This window comes from Danio rerio, chromosome 11, assembly GCF_049306965.1.
Source record: "Danio rerio strain Tuebingen ecotype United States chromosome 11, GRCz12tu, whole genome shotgun sequence".
Lineage (NCBI taxonomy): Eukaryota > Metazoa > Chordata > Actinopteri > Cypriniformes > Danionidae > Danio > Danio rerio.
Window position 1 is genome coordinate 8,557,163 of NC_133186.1, and position 19,667 is coordinate 8,576,829.

The window sequence follows — 19,667 nt, forward strand, 5'->3', positions numbered from 1 at the left end:
TCGTCTGTTTTCTAGTTAAGTTTAGTTGTTTGAGTTTGTTATTCCTGAGCCTTGTCTCTGATTTAGTTTCTGGTTTTGTTGTTTATTTGCTACTTTGTACCTTGCATTCTGGACACCTTGTTTTATGTTTGATGCACTGTAAATAAATCTGCACTTGGATCCGCACCTTTTTGTTTCCTGTTTTGATCACGCATAACGTGTCTGGAAACCAGCCTGGAAATGGCCAAAACCCCTCGTAAACCTGGCTGGTCAAACAGCTAATACCAGCCAACCAGCTTAGGCTGGTTCAAGATGGATTTTTCAGCAGGGATAAAATATCTTTAATAAAAAATACATTTCAACATGGTTGATAATGGAGTGGGATGAAGCACAAGCTTATTATTTTCTTGTACTTATTTCTTTTTTTTACATGAGACATATTTTATCGCTTTGGCATCTTTTACATTTACATATTGTAACAGTCCCCCAAAACATAGTACTGCAAACAGCCCTTAATTAAAAGTACATCATACCTTTCTCATTTTATCCTTTTTCTATCACCTCCTTGAACCATCCTTCTTCAGACTCATAGCACGGTCTCCTTCGCTTCCCAAGTCTGACACCATGAGCTACCAAGTCATGCTGAAAAGCTGTCCACATGCAGGTAATCGGTCAGCGGTTACACACAAGTTGAAACCATTCTGTACCCTGAGGCACATATTTGTCGGTTCTCGGAAATGAATCCTTGGAAACATTTTTCCAATGAGCCTGTGTTGATTGATTGAATTGTTTTCATTTTAACAAATAAATGCAGCCATGCTAAGCATTTTAAAAACATTACCAACCCAAAAATAAAATTTCCCAAAATGCCGATAGTCATCTTAATAGTCATTCATTCATTTTTCTTCCGCTTAGTCCTTTTATCTATCAGGGGTCGCCACAGCAGAAATAACCACAGACTTTTCCAGTATATGTCTTAGGGTGCTTTCACACCTGTGAATCCATTCAGTTGTTCCGAAACAGAGATTACAAATGTTACATTGTTGCTCTTTGCTCTTGGAGCGGTTCGCTTTCACACTGCAAAGTTTATAATCGGACCAAATGAGCTAAAACAAGTCACGTGCAAGTAAACTCTCGTCACATTGTGTCAGGGTTTATTTTATTTTGAGTCCTGCTCAGCTGTCAGGAGAGGCGGTGGTTTGGTGGTGTTTGACAAGGTGCACGCGATGTGTCTGAAGAGTGAGTGCAGATGCGGTGGGGAGAGGTGAGAAGGGTGCGAGATGTAGCCTATTTGAGGACTGGGAGGGAGACGCGAGATTACCGGAAGATTATCATTCGTTTGCGGGCATCCGGAGACTCGCGAAACTTCCCGCCCTACTCATAATTCTCTCTTCATATAGCCGTATGCCTATTACATATATACATAAAACACAGTGATATAACCGGGCTCGGATCGGATCGCTTTCTCACTGTAATCGATTCGCTCCAGAGTTCGTTTCAATCGAGCCGAGACCACCTCATACAAGCAATCTCGGAGCGATTGATTGGCGCTGATCCGAGAGCGATTGGTGGTTTCACATATGCCAAACGAACCGCGCTAACTGGGTAAATGAGACAGCTTCCGAAACAAAAGTGTAGATGTGAAAGCACCCTACAGCGGATGCCCTTCCAGCTGCAACCCAGTACTGGGAAACATTCATACACTCTCCCGTTCACACATGTACACTACAGCCAATTTACATTTTTCAATTAAACTAATGCATGTCTTTGGACTGTGGGGGAACACCAAGAGAAAACCCATGAGAACACAGGAGAACATGCAAACTCCACATGGAAACACCCATAAACCAGCGACCTGTGAGGCAACAGTGCTAACCACTGAACCACCGTGCTGCCCCCATCTTGATATTGCTATAGGTTTTAAACCTTTGACATTTCTTGTAAATGCCAATGTTTCATTCCCCACAGTAGCTCTTTTCCTCTGTGTCATTATGCTGTCAGCTCAAGAAATACTATACCAAGCTCCTTAATGCACACTGTTCTCACATCATCTCACACCCTCTCAAGCGCTGATAGACAAATCAATGGTTTTCGCACAAACTCTGTACATCAGGAAGTAACGGTTGTGCATCACGGCCTATCTTTCCTCATACTGTACATTGTTGCGTTCAGGATTCAGTGTTAATCTGATCTCCCTGCTTACTTTAGCAAATACAATTCATCACAGTTGATTACGCCACACTTTAGCAACCTCCAAACACAGCAGCTTCAGGTTGGCTTACAAATATTTGCTCAGCACTGAGAGAGTGGCCAGCAAAGCTAATTTCCTTTTTCCACATCAAGACTATAAATCCTTCGTCTGTGTTTCAAGCTGTTTCTCTATCGCGCTGCGGATAGTGCCCTCCACTAATAATGGGACCCTTAGTTAATGTGAGCAGAGAAGACTGTGGATAAAAAGTTTTTAATATTTACTTTTTTGATCGTTTGCAACAAAATGTAGATTATTAAGTTTGAAACCATTTTTTTATTTATTTATTTTTTTTTAATTATGTGGTGTCAGATTGTAGTTTTGGACACTTTCTGAATCAAAGACCAAAATAATATGTAATTCAAGAGTTCACACTTAGCTGATAATCAATAAAGCGTATTTGGCATGCTGTCCCGGGAGAGAGCCCTGAGCTCGTAATATCCTCGAGCCCGGGGCTCCCTCCTGTTAGAAGAGCGAGAGGGGAGTTCGAGGTCAGGTAGGTCTCGAAAACTCCCCTGCTTGTCACCGTGAGAAGTGTGAACAGAGGTTGTATTGGGTGATAATTTGTTTTAGTCGATTTGGCTATGGTTCATGTTTTGGACGGTGGGAGGAAACCGGGGAACCCGGGGGAAACCCACGCGAACACGGGGAGATCATGCAAACTCCGCACAGAAACACCGACCGGCCCGAAAGGTTGGACCGGCGGTGTTCTTGCTGTGAGGCAACAGTGCTAGCCACTGGGCCACCGTGTCGCCCAATCAGGAAAGGAGGAGGATGAAGGGGTGGAAAGGGGGGAGCTTCAAGATGAAGATAACTGGAGTGATAAACTCAGGTTATTTATGATGCTTCCGTAATCATCTAATGGGGCAGATTATGGAGCTAATAAGGAGCCAGCCGTGTTGATTATAAGCACGTGATCCTCTCGAAATTAGTTTATGAATAAACCACACAAAAAAATCAAATAACCTAAATTACTTAGAATTTTGATTCTTGGATATTTTTCCCACTTTGTTTATCTTCTTAATAGTGTGTTGGTGTAAGGTAAACATGTCCCATCTCAGGCTGATTTAGTTTACTTGAATGACTTAATTATTGCCCTTGTGGTAGAAATGGACATTTACAGTGTTTTGCAATTTTTTGTTGACCACCTTCCATTTTCTAAAGCTTATCAGCCCTTTGCTGCAAATCACACTTCTAACCTAGACTCATTCTGAAAACATACTGCTAAATACATTTCTGGAGAGTGTCAATTACATCTCTGTTTATGCAAATTCATCAGAGGCCACTTTGTACTCTCAAATTTCCTTTGCAAGTGCCATTCGTGCCAGCTGTTTCACGTAAAATGACTGACCCACCCTCCTCCTTCCCTAAACTCAACCAAAAATGTTTTCAAAAGCACTAATTGACCTGCCCACCCACTTCCCTGAACCCAAACAAACAGTTTTAAAACACAATCCAGTAAAAAAAATGCCTTCACCTGATTTTTTACAGCGTTTTAGATTAAACCACATTTTCACCTTGTTATTTACTTGTTTATTTTATTTTTTAGTTTCTGCTTTCTGGGATCATTCTTCTGGAACTATGTTGTCAACTCCTGCATCTCAAGTCCACTGACGTATGAGCAAACTGGACAAACTGGAATCAGCAGAAAAGCCGTCCACACGAAGGTACGCAGAACAGCGTCATCCCGCCCCGTAGCATTTGTTTTAAAGACGAAATGCAGCTGTATGTAGCTCTTTCTACATAATTCACAACCTCCAGAAATGTACAAAGGGCTACATTTTCAGAATTACCCTATGTTGAAAATATCCAAACAACACTACTCACAGTGTTATACAATTTGCTGACTTACTCTAAATCAGGGGTGTTCAAACTTGGTCCTGGAGGGCCGTTGTCCTGCAGATTTTAGCTCCAACTTGCCTCAACACACCTGCAAGGATGTTTCTAGAAAGCCTAGTTGGAGCTTGATTAGCTAGCCCAGGTGGGTCTGATTGGGGTTGGAACTAAACTTTGCAGGACACTGGCCCTCCAAGACCAAGTTTGAACACCCCTGATTTAGAGTAAGTCAGCAAATTGTATAACACTGTGAGTAGTGTTGTTTGGATATTTTCAACATAGGGTAATTCTGAAAATGTAGCCCTTTGTACATTTCTGGAGATTGTGAATTATGTAGAAAGAGCTACATACAGCTGCATTTCGTCTTTAAAACAAATGCTAATGAGTTTGGACATGCCTGCTGTAAGTCATGTCAAAAGTTTCAAGTATGATAGTTTTAGTATGTTTAAGGCTAGTAAGTTTTACCAGCTCTGCTTTTTTCCCCACATGATTATGACCAAAAGAACCAATAGTGGTGAACTGTGGCAGAAAAAATCTCCGCAACTTTCATGCTGCATCACGCTTTTTTCTGTTTTGTCAGTGCTTTTGTTTTACTTTGACAGCTTTTAACTTTACTCTGATTTACTCTGAGATTCATTCTATAATGATAACAAATTTTGTCATCCAGATGTAGTGTATACATCCTAAGGATGTAATGTAGATGACAATTTCCATTATCAACTCACGCTTGTTCTAAAATTGTATATACATTTCTGGAGAACGCCAAATATGTTCCAAAAGCTGTTTTTTAGTTTTGTTTTTCACGAATCCACCAGAGGTTATTGTATACACTATTGAGATCTCAAATTTCACTAGTGATTGCCATTTGCACCTGCTCTTCTCGTGTAAATCCACCCAGAGGTCGCTGTTGACTGACTGAATGACTCACCGATCGACTGACCCACCCTCCTTCTTCCCTAAACCCAACCAATAGTGTTTTCATAAGGACTGATTGACCTGCCCACTCCTTTCTCTAAACCCAATTCGCAGTTTTAAATATTAATCCAAAACACGAAAAGCCCTGCCTGATTTTTACCAAGCTTTCAGATTTTACCACATTCTCACCCTGTTATTTACTTGTTTAATTTATTTTTTAGCTTCTGTTTTTGTCTTACCTGATTTCTGGAACATTTCTTCACAAGACTTGCACCCCGTCGTTGTGGTCAACTTCTCTTTTTATCTCAAGTCTGCTGACGTACATGGTGAGCTAACTGGACAAACTGGTAACAGCGGGAAAGCCATCCATATGGAGGTAAACTGCTAGCTGGTAAGCGCAAAAAGGAACACCGTCATACTGCCCTGTAGCGTTTGTTTTAAAGATGAAATGCAGCCATATCTGGCTACATAATTTGCCATCTCCAGAAACGTATATAGGGCCCCGTTTTCAAAATGAGCCTGTGTTGCCCATGATTCCACACTCAGTCAGGTTGTCATCAAACTACGTCTTTGTTTGCTTGCGAAAATAACACACAGTGCCTTTAACTGTATTCTATCAACATTTGTTGTGACCTTCCTTTTCATTTTAAACTGCTTTTATCCTACATACACCTGCGCACATAGTTTTACTGGTTGATTTGCATTTTTGCTTTAAATAAAACTTTAACAATGACATTTCCTCACAACCTCCTTTGTTCATATTTGCCAGTATTTTCAGGGGGCACTGTACCTGAAATCACAAAGGCTTCTTCTGCAAGTATGACAACAGTGGAGTTCAGCATCAGCCATTAAACGAGGCCTTGACTGTGCCAGCAGATTATTTAACAAAGCAGCCTGTCTGACTGTGATAGATTGACGTGTCACTCCGTTCGTTTGTCAATAGCGTTTGGAGTGAGAAAGCGGAGTGTAGCTGACAGGAGCCATCAATTGGTGAATGTAAAACTTGCTGTTTTCCTCCAGCTCTGCCATTGGTCAGAGATCCAGTCAGTAGACTGTTAATCACACTCACTCAGCCGCAGCCGCAGGGTAATGACACCTAAACAACAGGGATAAATCACAGAGCGCGGCCCCTGACACCAGCGCAGGAAACAAGTCATGCTGCTAAATTTGAACAAAACCAAGAACTGAAAGGACATTTGTTTCACGGTTGATTGCTCGATCCGTGTTGCGCTCACATGTGGCTGTTGTATACTCACATTTTTACCGGGATGGTCAATCGATTAAACCCCCTTAACACATTCAAGTCCATTATGGAATGAAAGAAATATTTAGTACATTATAATATATGCACCCTTGTGTATTACTCCGCCTACTTAAAGCAACAAGCAGAGGACACTCTACAGTTTGACAAAAGTTGCGGATTTTGGGCTGATTTAGATTTTTTTTTCAAGAAAGTAGTTGTTTAGATTGCAACTATGCAGTTTATTTATTCATTCATTTCCTTTTCAGCTTTATTACCTTTATTAATCAGTGGTCACCACAGCGGAATGAATCGCCAACTTATCCATCATATGTTTTACGCAGAGGATCCAGCTGCAACCCATCACTGGAAAACATCCACACACACTCATTCACACACATTCATTATAAACAATTTAGCTTACCCAATTCACCTACAGCACATGTCTTCGGACTTCGGAACACCCGGAGGAAACCCATGCAAACACAGGGAGAACATGCAAACTCCACACAGAAACGCCAACTGACCCAGCCGAGGCTAAAACCAGCGACCTTCTTGCTGTGAGGGAATTGTGCTACCCACTGTGCCACCGTGCAGCCCACTATGCAGTTTATTTATAAGGATATTGCTATTGTTTAATATTTATAATTTCTGAGAGACAACGCATCAGCTGCCATTAGCCTTTCTTTGAACAAAGACGGTTGATGATGTTAATCCACAAGATAGCGACAGAGATGCATAAAATAAGCCCTAATTTAGCTGACCAAATCATTATTAAACAGGTAAGTGATTTCTAAGTCGATCTGTCTGTTTTGTATGTTGTAGTGCTGTATTTATAAGTGATTTCCTGAAGATAAATACCTAAAAATAAAGCAACTGGAATGACTGGGTGAAGGTATAGCTATCTGTGTGTTATTGAAAAAAATAAATTCTCCTTTCACGATCGTCTGATCTCTTAGGAAGCATGAGATTGCGATGACATATGATGACATGTGTAGGTGCTATAGTGCTGTCTCAATTCTTAGGGATACATTTTGAAGCTCTTCCTCTTCACACTCGATTTTAAGAGCCAAGGGGAAGGGGAAGGGGTACAAAAATGAATACTTCAGTATCCACATTAAAGTTCCTGAAATCAAAAAAGGTCAAGATGCTCCAGGATAGGCCAGCCCAGTCACCAGACATAAACATTATTGAGAATGTCAATAATCATATTATCATTTTATCAATTTCAAATTAGCCGCTTCTGATACCAACTGATCAACTAAAAGTCAAGTTAATATTTGTTGTTCCTAAAACTTAGATAGGCGACAAGACATTGTCAGGTAGTGTATCATCAATATTATATGTAATTTTCATTATATGTAATTTTATCACAAAAAAGTATATTTACTCATTGCAATAAGTTATTTTTTATTTTTATTTTTTTGTTGGTTAAGTATTATTTATTTATAACTATATTATAATGTATGCCTTATAATGATACTTCTTGCTATGCAAATCGTTTCATGATGTAAAAATTCTAACCGAATAAATGTATGTTTTATTATAATAATATTGTTGTTTACTGCTATTATTGTTGTTGTTATTATTATCATCAGTAATATTTGTTTAGAAATGCCTCACATTAACACTACTGAAGACAATATTGTGGCAGATGAGTAAATTATTGAACAGACATTAGCAAAAGCTTGTTTGTGTTTATTTAAATCTATAATTTGCATTTGAAATTTTAATAACAAAAAACTGAAAAGAGCATTCAGGTAACTTATTGTTTTCAGTGTGATTTGATTGTCTGATGTGATACGGGTCAGAACTCATATCAGACTTTGTCTACAGTCAGTAGTTGCTATTTTTCTGAACAATCAAGCTAAAGCTCAAAATAGAATCATCACATTTAGGTGTCACCGGATTTTTTTAAATTAGTTTCAGCACCACTATGTGCAGAACGTTTGTGTACGAAGCCATCAAACCCGCAGTGTTATGATCAAATGTGGCTCTGCAGTGGATGTCCTACTCGTCCTCTGGCCGTTTTTGGACTTCAGAGAGTTTTTATATTATAAAATCTGGTTTAGCGAGACCAATCCATTAGATTGGCCATGAAAGGACAACATAAAGCAGAGAAAAAGAAAGTTCAACCCAAAATGTACAATTCTGCTGTAGACTTATGTTGTTCCAAAACAAAATCACGGACTTTCTTTTTGTAAAATCTACAGTATTTAGAAGAATGTGTGAGCTGCTTTTTTTGAGCTTGTCACTTTTTCTGTGCAATTGTCTAAATCTATTGAAGACATTTGAAAATGGACTGAAGTAAAGACATTTTCCATATAGACATCTAAATTGTACAGATATAAATATAACAAATATTTAAAATATTGCAAAAATGGCCCTTTGTATATAATAATAAATATATATATATATATATATATATATATATATATATATATATATATATATATATATATATATATATATATATATATATAATTGCGGGGCGAAGCAGTGGTGCAGTAGGTAGTGCTGTCGCCCCACAGCAAGAAGGTTGCTGGGTTGCTGGTTCGAGCCTCGGCTCAGTTGGCGCTTCTGTGTGGAGTTTACGTGCATGTTCTCTCTGCGTTCGCGTGGGTTTCCTCCGGGTGCTCCGGTTTCCCCCACAGTCCAAAGACATGCGGTACAGGTGAACTGGGTAGGCTAAATTGTCTATTGTGTATGTATGTGTGTGAATGAGTGTGTATGGGTTTCCCAGTGATGGGTTGTGGCTGGAAGGGCATCCGCAGCGCAAAACATATGCTGGAAAAATTGGTGATTAATTCCGCTGTGGTGACCCCAGATTAATAAAGGGACTAAGCTGAAAAAAAATGAATGTTTGCCTAGGTTTTAGTGTAAAACCTTGTGTCAACAAAAACACAGGTTTGCAGCTGACATGTCAAACAAACAACAAGTTCATAACCCCAATCTGAATCCTTTTCTCAACCCACGTAAGAGCAAAACAAACACCAATGTGCTTCATATCTGCCCACCGGACTGCATCACGTTATGTAACGATCCTGTTTATTTTAGCAGTCAGTCTTCATTCAAAACCCTTTCAACCCCAGTAAAGGTCACTTCATCACACTGGGTGAAGGTATAGCCATCTGTGTGTTATTGAAAATAATAAATTCTCCTCATGTCTGGACAAACCACGGCAGGTGAGAAGTGCGTATGTTATAAAGAATGCTCACCTGCTTTGAGCAAGTTATAGGATGCCATATCCACACAGATCATGTAACCTAAGATGAAAAAATAAAGCCTGTGCACTTGCTGTCTCATAAGACCCCCCGCAGGATTTCTGGGAAGTCACAGTATGTCACACTGCAAAAAATATCCGTTAATTAACAGGATCCATACTGTATGTCATGATTCACAGTTTGTTTACAGTAATAAATGGCATTACAGGACCTTGATCTCTTGAACTTGAACTTTTAGTGTTAAAAAATTAAACCATGCAGTTTGACAAAGTGACTTTTATTGACATTTTATTAGGTTTAAAACAATATATTATATTATAAATAATTTAAATATAATTAATTAAGAGCATAAAATAATACTAGCAGTTAATTAGCAGGTGTTTGTACTGTAATTTACAGCACTGATCCAGGCAATATATCACTTCAAACTATTAAAAATGTCAATAAAGAAAAAAAAATCAAAAAGCTTTTGTAGAAGAGATTAGAGGTAACATAATGCAGTCCAAAAGCGTAAATAAACTTCAAAATAAACCATTAGTTGGAGCCAGACAGAATCTGCTTATATTTTTTGCTATTTTTGTGCAGAATTTTGTGGAAAAAATAAATAAATTTGCAAACTTATGTGAAATCATTTTGTGTGTATCATAACTAAAAACTTAATATATGAATTAAAAATAGTACATTTTTAACTTAAAAATTTTTTACAATGCAAATTCAATTAGACCACTTATTTGATAAACAAAGCAAGTCTCTCATATATCTACTAAAAGACTTGCCTGGTGAAAGGGGTGGTTCTTTTTTTTCAAAATGTAGACCTTTCTGCAGTCATTCGCCTCATTTTCTATGTAATTATGAGATTAGTACTGCATTTTAGGGGCAAATTAAGCACTATTTTTAGCTGGATTAGCTTGTCAGATTGTTACACTTTTTAACGTACCAAAAAATTTCCTCAAGATTTAGAATAAAGAATTATGAATAAATATTTTGAAAATACAAATTTATTACATCATATATCATTAGAAAATAACAAGAATTTGTTAAAGTTTTAAACTTAAAAACTTTAGCCTATTGTCATTATTTAGGCAAATGACAAACTAGGGTTCCCAAACAACAACATACAGTAACTCTCATAATACTCAACTATCATAGTACGATGCATCGTTTGTTAAAAGAACAATGTAATGATGAGTGTTTCCCAAAACTGTACTTGCTTTGTCGCTATTATATATAATGTCGCTATATCTATAATTTAAACCAAGTTAGTTTTAGCATAAAATGTCCATAATGACACTCTAAATGAGGTGAGGCAACTACTTTAGAAAAAAAAAATGTTTGTGCAAATTTACTTGATTTACACGCACACATGCATTAAAAAAAAAAATCTTATTTTTAGTAAAAAAACAATTGTTTCCTATATTTATTAAAATATATGTAAAGACACATATAAGACCAACACATAGGACCAATGTTTCATTTACAAATACTATTGAAAATATTCCATATAAAATCACTTAGCTTACACGTATTCTAATCTCATATATATAAATCATATAAATATAAATATAAATCATTAATAGTTGTAGGCCTAATTTACAGTAGGCTATTTATTAAGAAAAAAAGCCTTAATAATAATAATAATAATATAATAATAATAATAATAATTATTATTATTATTATTATTATTAAGTAGGATATATATATATATATATATATATATATATATATATATATATATATATATATATATATATATATATATAATTTTTTTTAAGTCTACTTTTACAATTTGACACATTAAAACCACTGCTTCCCAATGCCCTTTCAGCCGCAACCCATCACTGGGAAACATCCATACACTCTCTTTCACACACATACACCACGGACAATTAAGCTTACCCAATTCACCAAAATCACATGTCTTTGTACTTGTGGGGGAAAACCGGAGCAGCCGGAGAAAACCGTCGTGCTACACACTGTGCCACCATGACGCCCAAAAAATTGTTAATTTACAGATATTTTTTTATAGTGCTATAGTGTCACACTGGGCTTTTTGTTGTTGTCAGAATCTGGAAACTTTTGCAACTATCAAGCTGTAGACATGCTTTTCCCAAAATATCTGCAAATAGTAGTGTGTCAGCACCTCAAGGACTGCCACTGGCAACTCCCGGCCGGGTCAGGTGGAAATTTTTGACTGAGTGCACACTTAGCCTTTTATGTTGCAACATTTTGGCCCAAGGTCAAAATAATTATAGCATTACGTTGATCAATGGGTCTCCGTTTGAGCTGGCGAATGCACTGGGGTACGGAAAATTACACGGCTTAAAACTCAATAACAGCGCCAGCTACAAGCAGAACAATATGAGCCGAGCTTGTGTTGTTTGAAAGCCTCGTGCTATCTCAAACAGTGTCATTTTTTGTGTTCCTTGTCAGCACTGTGACTGTCAGAAATAACCTTGTCAACAAGTGAAGAGTTATTTTTAGCTGTTTAACCTTGTTCAGACGTTTACAGATAGACTTTTATCCTCAAATGTCTGTAAAGCAGCAAAGTGTGGGAATGAGCTTTGTGTTGTTGGCCGGCATCAGCTGGCACTTCAAAGCTGCCTGTGCCATCCAGACAAAGCGTTGGCTGTAATAAAAAGGCTCTGCTAATTTAAATTTGCTTAGCTGATCACGGCATGACTTTTTATTATGGTGAGGACGGTAAGGTCACAATATTGGGGGTTTGCACCTCTTAAAGATGCAGCACACTGTGTTTTCTGTCACACGATCCTGCTCTGTTAAAGAATGACGGATGTTTTAGTATTAGATGCACACTGATTTTGTTTTGTTAGTCTGTCTGTTCATCTGTTTGACAATCATGTTGTCTGTTTATTGTTTTGTCTGTATCTATATTTGTTTCTGTCTTGCCATATAGAACTTCATACAATTACATACAAGTTCTTATTTGACTTTTGCTTATATAAAATATGGGGCGGCACGGTGGCTCAGTGTTCAGCATTGTTGCCTTACAGCAAGAAGGTCACCTGGGAGCACAATTGACTGGAACTACTTGTGCAATTTAATTAATTTAATGCAGAATCGAGTGTTTAAACAGATTATGGAATAAGGCGATTAGCCCTTGTTTAACAGTTTAAAAAATAGCATACATTGAAATTCCTTGATTGACCAATCAAAATCAAGAATTACAACAGAGAGCTGTGTAATAGGACTCAGCACAGCTATAGCTTACGTATGGTATTTGGCCTGCAGCAAATTGAAAACTTGTCAACTAATGTCCACTTGACATAACCAGATGTATCATAACCTGTCAGTATCTTAGTCATGACAACTTGACATTACCAAGGAAACAAAACTTGTAGATGTCTTTGTCAAATTGACATTACCAAGACATCAACTGTCATAAATCTGTCATAAACATGCAGGCCAAGTGCCAGCTTGTCAACTAATGTCAACGTGACATAACCAGATGTATCATAACCTGTCAATATCTTAGTCATGACAACTTGACATTACCAAGGAAACAAAAACTGTAGGTGTTTTGGTCATGACAAATTGACATTACCAAGACCTTAACTGTCATAAATCTGTCATAAACATGCTGGCCAAATGCCAACTTGTCAACTAATATCAACCTGACATAACCAGATGTATCATAACCTGTCATTACCTTAGTCATGAAAACTTGACACTACCAAAGAAACAAAACTTGTAGATGTCTTTGTCATGACAAATTGACATTACCAAGACCTCAACTGTCATAAATCTGTCATAAACATGCAGGCCAAGTGCCAGCTTGTCAACTAATGTCAACTTGACATAACCAGATGTATCATAAGCTGTCAGTATCTTAGTCATGACAACTTGACATTACCAAGGAAACAAAACTTGTAGATGTCTTTGTCAAATTGACATTACCAAGACCTCAACTGTCATAAATCTGTCATAAACATGCAGGCCAAGTGCCAGCTTGTCAACTAATGTCAACTTGACATAACCAGATGTATCATAAGCTGTCAGTATCTTAGTCATGACAACTTGACATTACCAAGGAAACAAAACTTGTAGATGTCTTTGTCAAATTGACATTACCAAGACCTCAACTGTCATAAATCTGTCATAAACATGCAGGCCAAGTGCCAGCTTTTCAACTAATGTCAACTTGACATAACCAGATGTATCATACCTGTCAATATCTTAGTCATGACAACTTGACATTACCAAGGAAACAAAAACTGTAGGTGTTTTGGTCATGACAAATTGACATTACCAAGACCTTAACTGTCATAAATCTGTCATAAACATGCTGGCCAAATGCCAACTTGTCAACTAATATCAACCTGACATAACCAGATGTATCATAACCTGTCATTACCTTAGTCATGAAAACTTGACACTACCAAAGAAACAAAACTTGTAGATGTCTTTGTCATGACAAATTGACATTACCAAGACCTCAACTGTCATAAATCTGTCATAAACATGCAGGCCAAGTGCCAGCTTGTCAACTAATGTCAACTTGACATAACCAGATGTATCATAAGCTGTCAGTATCTTAGTCATGACAACTTGACATTACCAATGAAACAAAACTTTTAGATGTCTTTGTCATGACAAATTGACATTACCAAGACTTCAACTGTCATAAATCTGTCATAAACATGCAGGCCAAGTGCCAGCTTGTCAACTAATGTCAACTTGACATAACCAGATGTATCATAAGCTGTCAGTATCTTAGTCATGACAACTTGACATTACCAAGGAAACAAAACTTGTAGATGTCTTTGTCAAATTGACATTACCAAGACCTCAACTGTCATAAATCTGTCATAAACATGCAGGCCAAGTGCCAGCTTGTCAACTAATGTCAACTTGACATAACCAGATGTATCATAACCTGTCAGTATAAGTCATGACAACTAGACATTACCAATATGATATGGCACTTGTTGGCCTTATTATATACATTTGCTTCAGAATTGGTGTGAAAAGAGTTCACTGGAGATGCTATTTAGCAGAAATAAACTAGTAATTAATCAAGGACTGAAATCTCTGGTCCTTGAGGATCATGAAATAGAGACAGCTGGATGTTTAAAACATTTAAAAAAAAAGCAATGCAGAGATTATATCTCATTAGGAGGTTACAACAATTTGGTTTGAGTCAAGATGTTCTGGAGATGACATACAAGAACTTGGTTGAAAGTGTTGTGAGTTTTAACATGATTGCATGGTATGGACTGTTGCCAATTAAGGAAAAGCAAAAACTGTGTCGAGTAGTAAAAATTGCCAGTGCAATTGTACGTATAGCACAAAGACAGCCAAATGAAATTAATTTAATGAGAATTAAACAGAAAGCACATGTCATTATTGAAGATTGTTTCCATCCCTTAAATATAACATTTCAGCTCTTGCCATCAAAAAGACGTTTTAGGCAACCTCAAGTAAAGAGAAATGTGTATCAAATGTCCTTTGTGCCTTGCCATTAGAATTTTAAATACTGAGTACTAAGTATGTCTGGGGTTTTAAATTGAGTTTTTAATGTGCTATATGTGATTATATTGAAGGTTTTGTATTGCCTGTTTTTTTCTGTGATGTCTGTAATGTGAATGTTGATGTGGTTGTGTGGTGAAGCCAAAGATACATTTCCATTTATGGACAATAAAGTAAAGTAAAGAAGTAAAGTAAAGTAAAGTAAAGTAAAGTAAAGTAAAGCAAAGTAAAATAAAGTAAAGGAAACAAAACCTGAAGGTGTCTTGGTCATGAAAAACTGACATTACCAAGACCTCAACTGTCATAAATCCGTCATAAACATGTAGGCCAAATGCCAACTTGACAACTAATGTCCACTTGACATAACCAGATGTATCATAACCTGTCAGTGTCTTGGTCATGACAGCTTGACATTACCAAGACAACCTCAATTGTCATAAATCTGTCATAAACATGATTGTCATAAAGTGGTACAGACTATATTAATACTTTATCTTTCATTATTGCTGATGTCTCAGGCTTTTAACATGGTACATCATGATAATACAGAAGACGTAAAATCAATAAATCTTCCTCTCCTGTTCTTTCCATCTATCGTTGAATCATTTCACTGCAGTCGCTAAACTGATTTTATTCAACAGTTTACCAGGGTCATGTGCATCATCCCAGCTGAAATCTACACCAATTGTGCATCTGTTGTCTTTAAAGTTACACTGATTCACAGCCAATCTGACGGCACGAATGAGCAGTATGACACCCTTCAGTAAGCGTCTCTGTATCCCATGTGTGCAAAGTGATAATGGGATGTGGCTTTGCTGCCTGCTGGCTGGGGATCTGATATAGTAGCTGAAAACAGCGGCACCAGAGAGACTGCAGGCTCGTTTTGAAGGTCAGCCGGTGGGCCTTGATCAAATACAGGTCAAGAGGTCATGTTAAAAGCCCTGCTGCTACAGCTGGATGATCTGTACCCAAACATACCAAAGCAACAGCAAAGAAAAACAAGACATCTGTTTGATTCGATAAAATAATATGTAGGAATGCAAATCAAATGAAAATGAAGAGTTGCTCGAAGGGTCTGCTGTAATAGTCAAGCAATCCCAGCTGTTTTTGATCAACAAACAAGACTCGACTTATAAAAAAGGATAACGCCTCAGTGTCTTGAGGCTAGAAGTTCAATTTCGGTGGATGTTTACTGATAAACACAGTTATTGGTTCACTTACACAAACTGTAGCCGCACTACAGCAAATCCATTTATCAGTCCCTCCAGGATCTTGTGTTTCTGTGAACACAAAATTGCATTCAAAATGAAGAACATACTGTGAAATTCAGATGAGGCTGCAAATTTTGTCAATTGTGCAGATTTGCATCAGATTTGTAAATAAGTGACATATTTGTATCCATGGACTGGATAATAGCCATGCACTTACATATTTTATTCTGACCCAAAATATGCCAGAAAGAATTTTTGGTAACACTTTTCTTGAAGAGTGTGTTTATAAGACTGTCATAAGACTGTCGTGACATCTTTATAATCATGTCATGATATGCATGTCATGGAGACTTTATGCATGCTTAGGACAACTGTTACATTAAGTGTCATTTGCTTAGTTATGCCATTTTAAATGCAAAGGTGGTATTGTTTATGAAGTCTTTGTAATGACTTGACATAACCAAAAGTATCATAACCTGTCAGTGTCCTAATCATGACAACTTGACATATCCAGGACAACAAAACCTGTAGGCATCTTCGTCATGACAACATGACATTACCAAGAGAAGCTAACTTGTCATAAATCTGTCATAAACATGATTGTTATAGTTTTCATAAAGTTGTACAAAGTTTATTGCTACTTTATCTTTTATTATTGTTGATACCACAGGCTATTAAAGATCCCCTATTATTAATTTATGAAAATGAGCTAACACAGCACTAAGTGAATGAAAACATCCAGCTGTGGTTTAAATCTGAAAGTGCACCGTGTTTAAAACTATTGATTCTTTAACGAAATAGTCGACTCAGAGTCAAATAAATGAATCGTTTTGGGTTCGGATCTTTTGCTTGAACTTGTCGACATCGATACGGGACGTTACTAAATATGAAGTGCCGGTTGCGGTAAAAATGTGAACACGCCATTCCCTTCAGACACTAGCAGTTTTAAAAATAATATTTTTTAAATATTTTTTTAAATATTTGAAAACTAATCAAATGAATTTAAATGAAATTTCACAGATTTCACACTGTATGATCCAGTAGGGAGAAGAGCTACTAACTTTGTTTCTCTCTGCGTTTTCATTAAATAGGCCAAAACTAATGTTGTTGTTGTTTTTCTGAATGTGTATTTTTTTCATAGCAATCACAAGAAATGGCACTAATATTGTTTAAAATATTTCAAAAGCTGCTATAAAATAAGCCAATTTAGGCCATAAAATCGGAAAAATATCCTGCAAAATCCAGAGAGACAATCGAAGTCTAAAGTCTAACAAACAACTCACTCTAGATAAAGTCTCAATATCAAAACTCAAACTCCTGTGATGCATTATATAACAGACATAAACAGTGCCTACCTTCAGGTGTCTTTGTTCTTTTACCGGATTACCTGGCCGATAATCCCATTCCTACCAGGCGATTGTGTTTGTCAGTGGCGTTTTAAACTTTTCTGCAGATGTGCTATTGGTTAAGCCTGTTCGCAAAGAGCACTATTAGTGAGAGAGACGTGCTAACGCTGAGTGTAAGCCAGTGTGCTCAAAATGTTTCAGATGACTGCTGCTGCAACAAGAGTGACAGGCACAATAGACTCTCATGCTTAAAATTAGTCAACTCCAGTCTGTGTGAACATCAACACACTCACTGATGGCCAACATACTAGTAGCCGTCTTGAGGATAAAAAAGTCTTTAAAGGGTTTCTATTTTACCCCTTTTTCAAGATTTAAGATAAGTCTTTTGTGTCTCCAGTATGAGCTTGTAAAGTGTCAGCTCAAAACACACATTAGATTATTTATTAGACCTTTCAGAAGTTTGGATTTTTCTGCTCTGCACACAATGTAGCTGTTTTTGTTGCCACACTCCTATGTCACGTTGTGGTGGGCCTCAAAATGAGAGAGATTTGGATCCTATTTTAACATCAGGAAATAAAAAAAAGAGACTTATTGTGTTCATATCACCCCAATATGACTGTGGACACACTATACCTACTCTGGTAAAATAGTTGGGTTAAAAATACCATAACATATAACCCAACTATAGGTTAATATAGAACCTTCCCAACATTGGGTTCTTTTGATTAAATGTTATTTATTCCCTTCTGGTATTACTATTACTACCATTCATTTCATAATTATGGCTGTGTAAATAAATAAAAGTCTCCGCTGTGTCCTAAAGCTGAAAATGACGGCTGGATATCTTAAATATATGTATCATTTCTTAAAACAAAACTGTAGAGATGTAGAGACTGTAGAGGTAGAGAAAGCGTTTTCATCCATTTAAAATAGATCGGCTATGAAGTTCGCGTCTGTATCATCAATAATTAAAACTGCTGGTGAAACGGATATAAAAAGCACAACATGGAGGTGTAATTTGATAAAAAAAAAAACAATATTATTGTGCTGGAGCTTAAATTTTAAACGCAAAAACAAAATTACACACGCATATGAATACAGCTGTTGTGTCAGTTAAATCAGCAGACTGTTGAAATTGAAATCTAACCCAATTGGTTGAGTTATAATATAACTTACCAAATAAAGGTTCTAAATAACCCAACAAAGCATCAAATATTTAACCCAGCTGGTTGAGTTACTATTAAATAACCCAATAAAGGTTAAAAATAACCCAACAAAGCTCCAAATATGTTTAACGCAACCATTGGATTACATAAATAACTATATATAAAAAAATATATATAAAAAAATAAATATATATAAAAAATAATGTTTTTTAGTGTGTACACACAGTTCTGTTACAAACAGCTTACAAAAGGTGATTTCCATCATAGGTGCCCTTAAAGTAGATTGTAATTATGTCTATTGCTGGCATACCATGTTATCAGTTGCCATGACTTTGATTCCTTGATATTACAGTGTGTCGTTGTACCTTAAGATGTATTGAAGAATATAATGAAAATTCAGTGTACATGTGCATTTCTAAAATGTATTTGTTGAAAGAATTAACAGTTTGATTTCGCAACGACACAGAACCTTGTTTATGCATGGTAGTAATACATTGATAATCATTAAAAGATTTGCTTTCAATTAAACCCGTTTGATGTTACACCATGTTTGAGATTGGGAAAAAACTAATTACTTTTTTTTATTCATACATTTGACTCATTAAAGAGGAATTATACTGAAATTGAACTATTTAATTGTTTATAGTTTATATATTTTACGTATAGTTTGTATATATACAGTTGAAGTCAAAATAATATGATTAATATTATAATCAATAACAATACGAATATGAATAATAAAATACTTTTTCAAATATTTCCTAAATTATGTTTAACAGAGCAAGGAATTGTTCACAGTATTTCCTATAATATTTTTTCCTCTGGGGAAAGTCTTATTTGATTTATTTAAGCTAGAATAAAAGCAGTTTTTGAATTTTTAAAAATCTTTTTAAGGTCAATACTATTAGCCCCCTTAAGCTATATTTGTTTTCGATTGTCTACAGAAAATAATACTGTTATACAATAACTTGCCTAATCACCCAAACTAAAGGCTAATTAACCTAGTTAAGCCTTT

The 19,667-nt window shown here is 36.6% G+C and overlaps 1 protein-coding gene and 1 long non-coding RNA gene across 6 annotated transcripts in view; one reads left to right on the top strand and one right to left on the bottom strand.

Annotated features, from left to right (window-relative positions):
* LOC141376539 (uncharacterized) overlaps nt 1-7,769 on the top strand; it is a 50,629-nt gene extending 42,860 nt beyond the window's left edge. Inside the window, exons 3-4 of one of the 2 annotated variants that reach the window (XR_012386990.1) lie at nt 3,777-3,894; nt 5,748-7,769. This is a non-coding gene — a long non-coding RNA (uncharacterized lncRNA). The remainder of the gene's footprint in view (nt 1-3,776; nt 3,895-5,747) is intronic. The other variant, XR_012386991.1, reaches the window with a different exon arrangement.
* The window catches only part of s100p (S100 calcium binding protein P), a 49,926-nt gene extending 32,265 nt beyond the window's left edge, over nt 1-17,661 (bottom strand). For 2 of the 4 annotated variants that reach the window (XM_001337104.8, XM_005172850.6), the window contains exons 1-2: nt 17,496-17,661; nt 16,151-16,209 (exon numbers count right to left, since the gene is read on the bottom strand). The gene's annotated coding sequence lies outside the window, so the exon portion shown is untranslated. The remainder of the gene's footprint in view (nt 1-16,150; nt 16,210-17,495) is intronic. The other 2 variants (XM_073916355.1, XM_021479732.3) reach the window with 1 other exon arrangement.
* Between the last annotated feature and the right edge of the window lie 2,006 nt (nt 17,662-19,667).